General features: G+C 47.1%; 1 long non-coding RNA gene across 1 annotated transcript in view; it reads right to left on the bottom strand.

Annotated features, from left to right (window-relative positions):
- LOC149335143 (uncharacterized) overlaps window positions 1-15,075 on the bottom strand; it is a 75,536-nt gene that overhangs the window by 8,108 nt on the left and 52,353 nt on the right. The window contains exon 3 of the long non-coding RNA XR_016284496.1: window positions 6,829-6,918. This is a non-coding gene — a long non-coding RNA (uncharacterized LOC149335143). The remainder of the gene's footprint in view (window positions 1-6,828; window positions 6,919-15,075) is intronic.

Here is a 15,075-nt window from a genome sequence, read left to right as displayed (position 1 = left end):
AGTAAGAAGTATGCGGAAAAGAGGAAAATAATGATGCAGTGAGAAAGAAAGAGCATTTCGGAAATATCCTCGACAGGTAGCTCAGGCACCTTCGGGCAGATTCCGTACTGCCACCGCTCGGTTAGGATGCATTTTTCTCCATCATCCGTGCAGCAACGGCTGACGGCACGCGCGCAAGCGAGCGAGATCTTTCCATTCAGCGACCATTTCTCTTTTTCCTCTTCATCTCGACGTCGTCCTCGTCGGCGGCGGACGGCTGCTCACCAGATATGAGGGGCGGGGGTGGCGCCAGTAAGAAATGGGTGCACCTGTCTGCGCGTTTGGTCTTCTGCCCGAGTGTACGTGTGTGTTCGTACGTGCGCTGTCGAGAGAAATGCCTCGCAATAACCTCGCGTTCGAGGGAAACTCTTTTTCGGTGGGAACGGAGCGTCTGCTGCTCTGCGCACGGATCGACTCTTCCTTCTGTTTCGCTGTGCTTCTTCGCCGTATTTATTCCTTTTTTTGTGTGTCATCCCCTGAAGAGTGCTTCGCTCCCGTTCTGTTTGTTTTCTCTTTTCGCTCGACTACCTGACTGCCTGCATGCTTCCCTTTCGCTGACGTTCGACCGCCGACGAGCACCTAGCGATTGAGAAATGGGTTCCTACGCCCACTCCTTTCCTCTCTCTTTCTTCCCCCTTTTTCCTTCTTTCCCATTTCCCCATCTTTCTCTTCTATCCCTCTGCATCTTCTCTTCACCTTGGTTCCCGCCTCCTATGCTCTCCTCTTACTGCAATTCGTACGCGCTCCTCTTGCTTGGTGACCATCTGTCTTTTCTTAGCCCACACTTTGGTTCTTCCTGCCCCGTCGATTCCGATTAATTTCGCCGCAAGGGCGTGCATCCGCTTGGGCTTTGTCTTCCAGACGTTCGATCTTTGCGCGTGTCCAATTTAAACTTCACTCGGGTGCTCGGAAAATATCAGAGCTCTTCGAAGGGAATCGGACTGTTTCTTTTAATAGCGAAAACTGGCGGGAGGTTTGAGGCTGAATTCCCATTATCGGCGAGTCGATGATCAGAAACCGCGTGACCTCTCTGTTGAATGGAGACGCTTGGATAACTGTGTGAGGTAATGCATTCGGGATTGGTTACTGTTTTGAGTGAATCGGTTTCGACAGGTTTTCCTGTTGCTGCTTGAAAGCATCAATATTATTCTGCGAGTACCGGAACGAGAATGTCGTTAGTGAAAGCAGTGCCACGGCGAATGCTATACGAGTAGTTGATCCGACGAAAAATAGGTCGATTTGTAAACGTCAATAAAAATTATATTCAGAATTAATATACCGGACAGTCAAGGGCGGGAAGAGAACAAACCCCGGAAGTTGTGACCGTTTTAAATCTTCTGTGAGGATCTGTCGTTAGTCAGCTCCAGGGTGAGTTCTCCGTCCACCCACGTTAAGTAGAAGCTTTATTAAGCATGAAATGCTTTTAGCCCCCGTTGTCGGCAGTGTGGTGACGTCACGCCGAGACCGAGAGCCATCATCCGGGCACTGAAATCCACTCATCCGGGCACTGAAATCCACTCATCCGGGCACTGAAATCGAGTCATCCGGGCACTGAAATCGAGTCATCCGGGCACTGAAATCGAGTCATCCGGGCTCTGAAACGAGAACATCCGGGCACCGTACGAGACTTAGCGAGATTTAACGAGACTCCGTAAGCCCTCCTACGCGACCGGCATGCAAGCACTGGATGGTCTCCAAATGAGACAAAAAATAACTGCTGCCAGTGCCTTCTCAATGTTTATCAAGATATCAGTGGAGCTGTGGGTTTGATAACGCACGGAATTATAATTTCCGATTTCTAATAACGCGTGCAAAAACCACATAAATTGCATGTTGCACTTCGTTGTCGTACGTGATCCGGGGGAGAAGCGCTGCGTTCAAAGGGCAAGGCATCGTGCCGAACGGGTGGTGGCGTTCCTCCCTTCCTTTACGGTGCGGTTCGGGTGTCCACCGAGATGGCAGAGAATTACTGCGCCATTTCCTTTCCTCAAAAAAACCTTGCGTTCAAATGACAAGGCATCGCGCTGAATGGGTGGTGGCGTTCCTCCCTTCCTGTACGGTGCGGTTCGGGTGTCCACCGAGATGACATTAGGCCCGTAAACATTTCATGCTTACTCTACTCTCGGTTACGGGAGAGGCAGAGATTTTTATATAAAGCAAAAGGATATCTAAATGTTGCAGGGAAGGCAACAATCGGTAAGGAGCGTAGCCGGAAATGCCGACACCCAGACTTCCGAGAGCGAATAGGTATGGTCGCTCGGTTTTCAATCGAGCATGAATAACATGTTCGTCTGCATTTGGTTCTAGAATTCGATATTATTTTCATTTTCAGCCCTTCAATACCCAATCCTAAGATGACCTATCGCGAGCTTTTAGGGAAATATTATTTCGGCACTTACTTGGACACTGATCTTGTTTTATGATATGAAGCTTCAGGGACCACTACATACGAGTGAACTTCACTGAGAACTTCACTGGTTTGTGGGCGCCGTGACAACGCCCACAAACCAGGGCGCTCGTAGTTATCACAGATGTTAGCAGGCATGTAAAAATTACATTAGGGGAAAGATAGCCAAAACAGCGGTGAAAATGTTCGTGCAAAAAAACAATGGAATGGAGCAGCATATATAATAATAGCGTATGTGCATAGCACTCTCCGCGCAGATAATGGCGCACACGTAGTCACCGAAGATCTAGCGTTCCGGGAGTCGCTTGAGGAGACGGTAGAGGACCCTGAAAGCCCGACTACTTTCAGGAAAATACTAAAACATTACAGATTAGGTAGAAGACTCTACCCACAAGGGCAAATGACAATGAATAAGGAAGAACAAGTAATATTTAGGCACACAAAAGTTAGCACCTTTCCGTATCCAAGCAGATTACACAAAATCCACCCTACCACTCACGAGAATAAGTGCCAATTTTTCGGCGAATGTCCCAAAGTATACCTTATATTCTGGCCACGCGAAAAAAACAAACACATCCAAAGGATAGAACATCCAACGCTCGGGCAGTCCACGAGGAATATGACCAGCTCGGAACCCGAAAACCACCAACGACGCGTCACTAGGGCGCTACTGGCGGCCGAGCCCATTAGGGCTGTAGATTGAAGGGCTCCGTTTATAAGTAACCCATTCTTAATAAACGTTTTCTACTACTCCTCAAAAAGGCACAAATTAAAAAAAAAAGTTCGCTCTTCGCGAGGACTACCTTTTACTATTACCGTCCTCCTTTCCTTCGCTGCATCCATGAAAGGGCATGCCGTTAAGCTAGTGTGTGAATTTCTTCAAAGGTATGTTATCGAGACGGAGAGATTTTTATGTTAACTCTTCCTTCCCTTTACATTTCTGTCAAAATTTATTTACTTTTATTATTTTTAATTCATTAATTTTAAGCCTCACCGATTTGTTTCCTCGGTTTTCATTTCACTCTCCGCAAATCTCTAAAACTTGTTGAATTTTTTTCCCAGATTCTTTAATTTTTATTTATGAGCCGCTTGAGATAAGTCCGGATAAATTTTTCTCCTGCATGGACCTGAACCAATCTTTGACCAATCCCCCACCATGGGCACCTACCATCGCTTCAGAGGCAACAACAACAACAAACTACCGCGATTCTATGTAGCCTACGCATGAGTGAAAATGGCAATATACAAGGCGTTGCGTACTATGCCATATCTCCTCTAGTGACATGAACCCTTTGCTGCACTCTTCCAGTGTTATTACTAGTACAGGGTCTGTCCTGAAAGTAATGAGACAAATCGCGTTGTGACGCGTGCATGCTCTAGATCGGGAAACCGCTTTTGGTGGAAGGAGCGGGAACCTTCAGCTTCACCGTGCAAAGACCTCAGTGTGCTTCGAGCAGGTCAAGCGAGTGGACGTGCTCAAACGTGTACCCCTGTTTCGTCGCTGCGTCGAGGAAACCATGGAACAGCACGACGCGGTGAAGCTTTTCAATAAACTGAATAAATCACCGACCGAGACATTTGACAGCATGTGGTAACGATGCAGTGTCCTGATCGTAAGGGTTCCAATGGCACAAAGCATTTACAAATGGCCGCGAAGACGTTCAGGACCACACTGTCAACGTTACCGTCCGTGACCGTCATCCACAGGCGCTTGGACCGCTGCTCGTTGTGAACGTCGTCACGACCGTTTTTATATGCCTTGTGCCATTAGAACACGCGACGTGGACATTGCATCGTTCCCACATGCTGTCTTGATCACGTTGATTGACTCGGTAGGTGACTTACCCAGTTTATTGCAAAGCTTCACCGCGTAGCGCTGTTCCAACGTTCGCTCCATGGATTCCTCGATGTAGCGACGAAATATGGGTACACGCTCGAAAATGTCCACTCGCTTCGCCTGCTCGCAGCCAACTAAGCTCATCGCATTGTGAATCTGAAGGTTCCCGCTCCTTCCCCCAAAAGCGGTTTCACGATCGAGCGCGAGCACGCGCCACACCGTGACTTGTCTCATTACTTTCAGGACAGACCTTGTATATCATGCCTCCCAGCTATCTTATCTCTTGCGGCATCCTTTAATCGTTCAGCGAGGAGAGTAAGTAGTGGCCTGAGAAATTGTACGGCAACAATGGAAAGTGTGACGGTTTCGTGTCGTCCGAAGTCATTTTTTTTTCTAGCGTCATCATATCTTGAGCACGTTGCTCTTGACGTCGCCTTCAGTAAGACGCTGGCTAACGTGGCAGATGAGGTGTGTCACTCAAAGCAGCACTCAGACGAACTTCGCCAACATCACTGTGAACGTAAGCTACGTGAAGGCGCACAGCTGCCCGCCCGTGAAGCGAAGCGAACGCGTCAAACGCGAGAGTATAAGTTATCGCTTCCTGCAAAAGTAGATTAGGAGATGGCGATAGGATCAGGAACTACGTGCCTGCGAAGCCGAAGTGGCCGAATGCGAGACACCGGCGAACCAAGATGGTGTCACTCGGGAGTTTTAGTGCCCCTTCAATTCCAAGCCGTTCGGTTTTGCCAATGCGGTCATCGACTGACTCTCGTAGATGCTGCCAACTTCAGTATCGGCTCTGAGCTTCGCTTCATCATCATCATCAGCCTGACTAGCCCACTGCAGACAAAGGCCTCTCCCATATCCCTCTATTTAACCCTGTCCTTCGCAAGTTGCAGCCACCGTATCCGCGCAAACTTCTTAATCTCATCCGTCTGTCTAACTTTCTGCCACTCCCTGCTACGCTTGCCTTCTCCTGGAATCCACACCGTTACACTTAAGGACCGTCGGTTATCTTGCCTTCGCATTGCATGCCCTGCCCAAGCCCATTTCTTCCTCTAGATTTCGACTAGTCATTAACCCGTGTTTGATCTCCCACCCACTGTGGTCTCTTCCGGTCTCTTCATGTTACACTTAACAATTCCTAACAGCCCTTAACAGCAGCACCTACTTCGGATTTCATTTCCTCGCAAGCGCGGAACGCGGAGACGGCTTCCAGAAGAACTGTGATCTTGCAGCATCCTCCCTGCATATTCACAAACGATTCGCTCTGGACACCTCGTGGTAACGCGTCATGGCAGAGGAAGCTGTCACTAACCACATAGGCGGGCTTATCCTGGCGGTGCCCCCATGCACAGGCTCAGATGATTTTGTCAATACTTCGCGTGAGAAGTCTTTTGAGAGTTCTTTGTCCCATCTTCGGTGTTACGGTTCCAGGAAATTTGAAATTAATGTGTGTAAAATTCAAACATGTGGTCTCTGCCGGTTGTCGTGTTCCTTGTGGTTTTGTTTTTATACGCCTTGCATACTGATATATCCAGCTTTGTTGTTTCCATATTCGCCGTTAGTGCATCGTTTCTTAGTAAATTTTGCGTTCCCAAATAATCTCCCAATCCTCGAGTTTTCTAATACAGTCAGATGCCCTCTGTCCCCTATCGGCGGGTCGTCATTACGCGTTCCCCGGCTAGAACCCCTTTACCTCCCCCACCCCCCAATTCTCCTTCCCTTTTATTCTCCCCTCCATCCTCGACCATCTCCTTTGTCTCTTCGACCGGTTTTTGCTGCAACCCAGCTTCACCCACGAGTCCATGGCCGTGCCAGTACCCGCTCCAGTTCCGAGACCAAATGAAGCTGCGTTTCTTTTCTTACATCCCCGTTCATCTCTCTGTGCTCCTCGAGAAAATGACGTCCCGTACGAGAACTTAAAGAAAGGAAACTAAGACGGGGAAAAAAGCGTGAGCTGATGGGATGAAAGGATGTACATGCAGACGCTCCGCAAAACTGCCTCGGGAAAGAAGATCGTAATAAAGGATGACAGCGGCGGAGAAATGAACGCCTGTCGGCATGGAACGGGTAAAGGGGAAAGGGGAAAGGGGTTATTCAAGGGAATGTTGATGCAGGTGTGGGGAAGAGTAAGAACAGGTTCCAGATGGCAGGAAGCGGGAGAGGGGCCGCACAGTTGTGGGGACGAGCGGAAGGGAGCTGCGAAGTAAGGGAGCGGGTGAGGAAGTCGCGAGTTTGTTCGATTAGAAAAAGAAAAAAAAATGTGAGAGGGAACTGAATGTCGGCACGGCCGTTCATTCTGCAATTACGGGGAAGAAGACGACGAAGAGAAAGACGAGAAAACTTGGCCAGTTCAGCCAGTGCAATATTTCATTCCGAGTACTTATCTCCGATGCACGTGTATTGATGTTCAAGAAAGGCGGATTTTGCTGAATCCAATGGCGCCGCCGAGGGCTGAATGCCCATGCTTTGTTCTGACATGCGCGTGTGTCGCAATATGAAGGATGAGCACGAGGAACTAGGTAGTAACAAGATAACGTACTTGACTTCCTCAAGCCCCGTGACATCCTCGTTGAATAATGCGTTCACCGCAGGGCTTCTGGGATTGACGTCACCGCGCTGAGTTGGAGAGCTGTACAAACGCATTCCATTGATCGAAAGCCTGAGCATGGAGAGAATATAGTTTGGTTTTTGTTCAACAAAGAGAAACGAGACCAGGCAATAGAAAACTTCCTTTTACCTCAAAGTCGTATTCATTATAAGACTCGCGCTTTGCCTTTGCCTCGTATTTCGGGCTGTTATTGGGCGTCTTCCGCCGACTGGTGATTGTGCTTCAGGAAGCTAAGAAAGCTGTTTCCCTGGTAACATAAGTATCAGCGTGCTTTACAGCGTAAATTACTTCTCTGTGTCAAAAAGACCTAGAAAAAATCCTTTTTTTTTTTCTCTCGTTGACGAAGATGTTAAACCCAGTATAATTCTCCAACTCAACTCATGATATTATCAACCGAAAGAGACACCTAAAAAAAAGGACAATAAGGCTCCAGTTGGCCGCTGTGCGTAGGGTCATTCATTCACTCAGCCTGCACCATCATTTTCCGCCATGTATCCACCGGTAAAAATGCACCTCCGGGCACTAACATGTAAAGATAACTATCCCACTTAGCAGCCCAGCACATGGCTTAAGCAAAGTATGCGCAACCCCTAAGCCCACGCTGCGCTAGCCTAGTGGTAAAAACGTTATCTGCTCTTAACTGTTTCCTCAGTTCGGCGCTATTGGCGTCGACGTCCATAAGCCCACTGCTGGGAACCCAAGGGCAGAACTGCACCTTTGGGCAGTACCGCTGAAAAAAAAAACACCTCCTAAAGAGAAGCCTAAACCTCCCAGCCAGCACCTCCTGCACATTTCACCCCCTATCGGATCCGTGGCGAATGCACTAACCACTGGATCACCGCTGCGGTGGGGCCGGGGTTAAAAAATTCACTGTGGTATGTCAATTCTGATGTTCTTTAATATCTTCGCAATCGCAAGCTAGCTAGCGCTGACTTTTCTCCGTTACAACCGCCTAACAGACCCATGAATCTTTTTCTTCTCTGCCGAAGCATTATATCATAGTCTGAACACAGCCGCTTCAGCCGACATAGGCCAGAGTAGAGTAGTTAACCGACTACTACTCCAAAGAAGGCGTAGTCTGTACTATATAGCTTAACTCTTTTAAGCAGACAAGGTAAGAAGACTAGGTTGTCGTTAAGATACATGTATTAAACAAGCAAGCAGCCATCGAAACGTAGAAAAGCACAGTGAACATTGAGTGCTTTCTCTTCTCCTGAATACAGGTGCTGATATGAGCCTGAATTTAATTGCTCAAACATTTTGAATACATGACAATATTTTAATGTAGAAAACACTGCCCACATTATAAAGTCAATAAATTTCTACTACAATTGCCGCCTTAATTTTAAAAATAAAAATGAAAGCATGCCAATTGCACTTTCTTTCTTGGTTTTTATGGCTGTGTATTTTTTTTTTCGTTTACATGATTTGTTTGAAAGAGTCGAAAGCTGCATCTATTCCTCGCCTGAAATACTGCACGATGTGTGATAGAAAGTGCACGAGAAGTGACCGTGAATTTTCGAAGAATCATCTAGATATTGTCCACATAGAAAAAAAAATCAACACGAATACCTGTTCAGAAAAGGCGTCAATGTAGTATTTTGGCTTAAAAATGAACTTTCTGTTCGTTCCGGCAAGCTGACACTTCCCTCAACGAAGTTAGAATGAAACAGCGTGGTACAAACCATTGCTGACATTTCACTCGCATGCCCCAAATGAATACAGCCACATGCAAGGCGGTTCACTTATGTTTACCCCAATATAGTTTAGCAGCTTGCCGCAAGGCGACATGAACAATCACAGAAATGGGGGGGGGGGCGCAATTTGTTAAATAAGTGATACGGAAGTTACTGGCTGCTAGGTTGACAATGCCATCCCTAAACTTAATGCGTCTCTGAAAAAATGGCTGAGGCTTAGCTAAGGTTAAGCCTAGTCAGATGCGAAGCATATTGATGGCTAGGCTTGGTAATACATGGGACACCTGGCCGCCTCGTAAGTGCCCGGAGAGCGAGGCAAGCTCAGCTTTATACCGCTGCTGTAGCGTCACGTGGTCAGCTGCAACGCCTGTGATGTGGAGCCTCCACCGCCGCGGCCGACCGCGCGAGCCGGCAGCCCATCTCTCCTCTGCTGTGACGTCATGTTGTCACGTGGTCAGCCGCCGCGCCTCTGATGTGGAGCCTCCACCGCCGCGGCCGACCGCGCGAGCCGGCAGCCCATCTCTCCTCTGCTGTGACGTCATGTTGTCACGTGGTGTCACGTGGTCACGCTAAAGGTCAATGGTAGCTCCACCGCCGCGCTCGACGGGCTGTAGTGTAGCTCTAGTAATATGCTTCGCATAAAAAAGAAGCAGCAGTGTACTAGGGTACAATTCCTGCAGTAAGACCACAGCGGTGGCCTGGTGGTTGAGCATCCGCCTTGCATTCGGGAGGTGCTGGGTTCGATCCCCAGTGCTGCGGAGTACCCACCGGTGATAGAATAGGTATGTCTTCCCCTGGCCTGGTGCTCGGCGTAATTAGTGGGAAATGCTTGGGAAATGGTCTTTGACCCCGCCTTGAGCAAACGAAAATACCTTGTGCTACGGCGCTTTTTAGCCGCAGATGCCCTTGCTCCATAAAAATTCACATGATCATCATCATCAGTTCCTGCAGAAACCGTTGAATCTATCGCGTTCGTGGATAAGATCGAGGAGAAGACCCATTGTGACAAAAACAATACGCATGGTAAAAGTTTGATTTTGTATTTTAAAGTAAAGCCGCACTTACTGCCAAGGAAAATACTGGCAGAAGCTTCACATAGCTTGAGAATTCTGCAGGTACCCTTATCTTAGTCTGTTATTAACCGCGAATTTTTTTTTTCTAGTGGTTTCCTGCTGACGCAATCTCAATTTCAGTGGCTTGGGTTCACCACGTCCGAATTGTCCGCACGTAAAAAGTGGTTCACGAATGTTCGAAAAAAAAATGTTCAGTTTGCTAACTAAAGAAAAATGATTAATCACTTTAGGTGTCCTAGAACAACACCTACATGAAAACGTATGAGACAATAAGCAAATTACTCTTGCAAAAGGCCTACTAAGAGCCAAAATTAGAGGATTATTGGCTTAGCTAATGCGCATTTTTTATCAGGGCGCTCTTAAACTTTATTACCGCCTGTTTACTTTATTAGTGAAACCAGCCTCTACTCTGAACTGTTAAATAGGTAACATTCGTGTTGCTGGCATACAATTGTTTATTTTATTCCGCAGATCTCCCCCGTTATGTCCACAAAGGCGCAAATAAAGTGAGTCACCGCTGGAAGAGCATTAAAGGATGAAAGAATTCGCCGCGCTTGTTTGCTTAAAAAACCTCACCTCCGTTCTCACTATTCAGCTCGCGGTGCGCAAACACGGCTTCGTACCATAAAGCCTGCTGCCGCTGGACCTGATCAAGGCATTAAAGGAAAGAACCGCCACAAACAAAACAAAGGGCGCGCTATATGTTTCAAAGTTTGTGTTTGTCAAGGATTCATTTTGTTTCCTTTTCATTTTTCGTTACTTTGTTCATTTGAGTAAGCAACTCTATAATTTAGAAGCGAGTCTTCTATTCTTAGGCTCAACCGGCAACTTCTTTCTTCACGCCGCCTCGAAAGACTGAAAAGTTTTCGGGCAAACAGGAGAAATTTTGCTGCGAGTGTTACTTTCATTGGGCCGAGGTTCGATATGGGAGCTCCAAGTTTGTTGTTTTAAGCCAAAATTTTATCTTCAGGATAGTGCCGAAGGTGAACGCGGCAGCCCCGTTTTCAACAACGCCTGAATAATAAGAGGCGGATAAGGGCAATATTTCCAACAAAGTTCGATCTATTCATAAATCCGCTACCTTTAAGCTGAAGTAAAGTTTAACAAAAAAAAAAGACCCCGTTTCTACGTTCTGAGGAAAGATACGTTTCAGGTGTCAGTGATGGAGCCATGCTTTGAGCTCACTCATTTGTTTTCTTTATGAAACTGCACGCGAAGTGCCATCAACAGCATCGTGTATTTTTTTCTTCTAATCTACTTGCTTGTAGTTAACACTCGCATCAACCTAATGAACGTTTCAAATAGTGGTATATGCTTTCGCAATCGCTTAGACATGCAGAACGCACTAAATGGTGTAGCTATTAGTGAATGAGTTAATCGTTTAGTTAGCTCAAGATGACAAAACTATTTACTCTCCAGGTAGGCGTCCTTACAGACGAGGCCCGGAAAATTCCCAGGCTGATAATCATTTCTTTTCTATTTTAAAATGAACATCGTTGCTTAGCTGGTCGGAAACAGGGCTCTTGTGAAAGCCACACCGAAGCTCAATGTTCATAAGAAACGTTTTGTGTGCAATATACTTAGCGCAAGAAATTTCGAACTATCTAAGCTTACTCACTGAAGTTTGTCAGTTAAGGAACTGAACTAATATACAGGCGATTACTCTCTCTCGTTATACAAAATTAAGAGTCGCCAACACAATACGGGTAGGATACTTCTCCAAGAATACCTTAATATACCTTTGCCATTGGAGTTCGGGACTATGTACTGGACAATGCGAAAAAAAAACGTGAGTGAGATAAAAGTTTCCCAATCGAAGCTCCTGGTAAAATATTGCCGAACCACGCAACACAGTGGTGACATCTCGCTCAGCGACGTCAAAAAGAAAAGAAAAAATGAAACAATAATTCATTAGTAGCGTTTATCCTAAGTGGCATTTCTTTAACCCCTTTTTGTTACCTGTTGTCCCGGTGAAAAACCTGTTTCACGGCCGGTTTTATTTTTTTTTTTTTTTAGTTAAACCACTGGAGCGGCTTGCGGGGCGCACTTTTTCCTGCTCGCTTGTAAATTCGATAGTTTTATCACGGCAGCCTGTTTCCTTCGTTTAGCTATTGGCCATATTTCACCGTCCAGGTAAAAAAGAAGGAACAGCATTAGGGAAGCTGTGGAAATCTCTTCAAGCAATCCTAGCCGCTCACGAGAACAATTTATTAGTCGCTGATACCCTCGCTATAGCGATCTTTGGTATCACTAAGCAGCAACCGAACAGCGGGCAGAAAAGAACTGTAATAAATAGAAACAACTGTCATTATCCACTGACGCGGCTCACCGAAGCATAGAATGGGTTTATTTGAATGGTAACCTTGGTTTTCAATGCGCTAGGAAGTAATCTTGTCGTACGTGGCATCGATGATCGTCCTGCTCCCTGCTCCTGTTCTTATTGACTGGAAGTTGTTATTGCTGGGCGGTTATTATCATTAGCCTGTCTTCGCGATGCGCGTACACTATTGAGCTCTCTTATGCGGCCTCGACAAATCACACACCTTCGGGTAAAAGATGAATTCGCTAATGGCATCTTTGATGCTTCAAATACTGACATCATGAGCATTATTGGAGTAAAATTACTGTTTTTTACTTTACTCCATTTAGATTGCAGAAACCTTCTCGTCGAACGGCAGGTACCGACTTTACAACAGCCGTGAATTTGTTTTAGCCAATCAAGGAACAAAAACCAAGACGGTATAGAGTTTATCAAACAATTAGTATACTATGCCAGTCAAAAAAGACGCACTCGGCAAGAACGCTTATATGCCCTGTACACCAACCTCCAACTCGCTTTCATAATTGGGGTGCTTGGCTGCCTGACGTTAGGTCTGTAGCTTCCACAGTACTGCCCTGATTTATAGACCGACAAGGTGTGTGTAGATAGCAAAGTGCCATGAAGCTCTGACGGAGCCTTTGTTAACACGGGAAACTAGGGCACGGACTCCGCTCTATCGCGCAGGTCTACCTTCCTGGGCCCGTATTACGGAACTGTCAAATCAAAAAAATTACCGACGATTACGTTACTTCCTAATGCGAAATTTGAGCGCAGCAAATAAGCTGTTTCACCTTTTCGATAGATTGAGGCAAAGAAATCGAGCAACACATGTATGCGCTATCACAGAATTTTTTTTTTTTATTTTTCACACGTATTCCTTTAACAAAGACTCCACTAACAGTTCTTGACAGTCATGAAGGAAGCTTTGTGGTCGGAGAAATAGACTGATATATGTTCGACTTGGTACACCAATGCTTGATTCTCAAAGACGAGATCTATACAAGTGCCTCGCGAGGTTGTCACAGCCGTGGGACGCGTTACAAGCGAGAGGAACGGGATGTTCTCCCGCATAAGTGTTAGGAAATTGCTGTTTGTCTTTATGTCAACAATAAAGTCCCCCACTACTAACATCGGTGTGGATCGATGGACGGTTAATGCGAGTTGCAGGAAGTGCACGACGTCTTTCGTGAGTGCGGTAGGGGCGAAGTAGGCAGCTACTACCAGCAAGCCGTTGGGCAACTTTGCGGCGCACAGTTCGCCAACTTCATGTGACGTGCCAAACATTTCGACTGGTATTGCAGAGAGACCTGTGCGCAAGTAGATAGCGACTCCCGCCGCTCTGTTGTGGTCTCTGCGAGCACCACAGCAGTATAGGAAATCTATGATTTCGAGAGGCTCTTCGGGATCCATCCAGGTTTCAGCAAAGCAAAGTACAGAGGAATGGCGCAGAATGTGATCGTGGTGTACGTCCTTGGCATGTGCGGCAAGGGAGCGTACGTTAAGAATGTGGTTGTGAATGATGAATCAAGTGCTGCCAGCGAATGACGCGTCCATTGGCTGTCTGCGTGTGTTACTGATGTGTGGTTAACATGTTAAGCTTCGAATGTGAGTGGAACGCGACAGCGTCTTGCAACGCTGGCAGGGAGTCCACAGAACGCCATCGCCAATTCGGCTGTACGCCTTGCTGGACGGTAAATTTATTTTTTGAGGAAAGGAAATGTATCTCTCTCGCATATCTGGGTGGACACCTGCACCTCGCCGTAAGGGAAAGGGGGAAGATGGGAGTGAACGAAGACGCCGTATTAGCTAGACGCGCCTTTGTTCATTCCAAACCATTCAGCTGGCATTACGGAGTGGCTAGCGTGCTCGTATCGCACTCCGGAGACCCTGGTTCGATTCCCCAACTCGCCAATTTCGTTCTCGGTTTTATTGATTTATGCGGTCTAACTAGAAAGGTTAATTAGGCTATTTCATATTTATATTATTGTATCTCTATCCATCGTGTTCTGTCATTAACCTGTCAATTGTTGGAACTGTCTAGGATGTTCGACACAACGTATATGAAACGAGCAACGTCTTACTGAGTGGGGAAGTGCGTGGTGGTGGAGGGAACGCGGCTTCGTACTTATGTGTTTTTCAGCAGCGTCTCCTTCCGCGGACGCTGTTGTCGCTGCGGCGCGCGTCTTTCTTTTCATTTCTTCTGACCTCTTCATTCTCCTCTATATTAATTAGGCTAATTGATTAATTAAGCAATTAACGAAACTCAGTCCAACTTAGTTGCAGCATCACTATACGATCGCTTTGATTGGTTGCATGGTTACTAGCCGAAGTACAATTGGCCCCATTTGAAATTCGCGCACTGTGACGTCACGAGCATTTCGACCAATTGCAAAGCGTGACATTGGGGGCGGAGCTGGTTACGAGGCCGACGCCGACGCCGACGCCGACGCGAAACCCAGGAACGGACGCCAAAGAGCTGCGCTCTAAAACTTGTCAAAAACTCGTCAAAAAGCCCCGCCGTAGCCGCGCTCCTATTGGTCGGCCGTGGCCGGCGGCCATGTTGCTTTCTTGCGTCATGGGTGGCTGGCGTTTACGTCACGGACATGACAGAAGTGGTGACGTTGCACGCCTAATTATGCAGGCGCATTTTGACGTTTTTTTTTTTGACGGATTCGAGGCGATCAAAATTGGACCGTCGAGTTTTTGACAGAAAATGGCGGCGGCGCCAGCGGTTTATGTGGTGATGGCGGCTAGGCCGGCGCGAGCAAACGGCGAAGGAGGGCATACGAAGACGCGTTTGACTTGCCGGACGAGCTGTTTCGACGCCTTTTTCGACTGGAGAGGCAGACTACGGAGTGGCTGTGCGAAGAACTCTGCGATGAACTGGGAGGTGTGCGTGCGAGTGCGCTGTCGGTGCAGCGGCGGGTGCTGTGTGCACAGCGGTTATTTGCGACCAGCGGCTTTCATGCAAGCTTCGGCAGCCGACGACACCTCTGTGCCACAGCTGCATACGAATAAAACATGCTTATGCTGGCAAATGACTTTATTTTCCCCTGCAAATCGCACTTCGTGGTCGTCCGGTCGAGGA

This window comes from Amblyomma mixtum, chromosome 7 (genome assembly GCF_055824585.1).
Source record: "Amblyomma mixtum isolate Tamu chromosome 7, ASM5582458v1, whole genome shotgun sequence".
In the NCBI taxonomy this organism is placed as follows: Eukaryota; Metazoa; Arthropoda; class Arachnida; order Ixodida; family Ixodidae; genus Amblyomma; species Amblyomma mixtum.
Note: the sequence above shows the minus strand (reverse complement) of the source record. Positions and strands in the feature narration are given on the sequence as shown.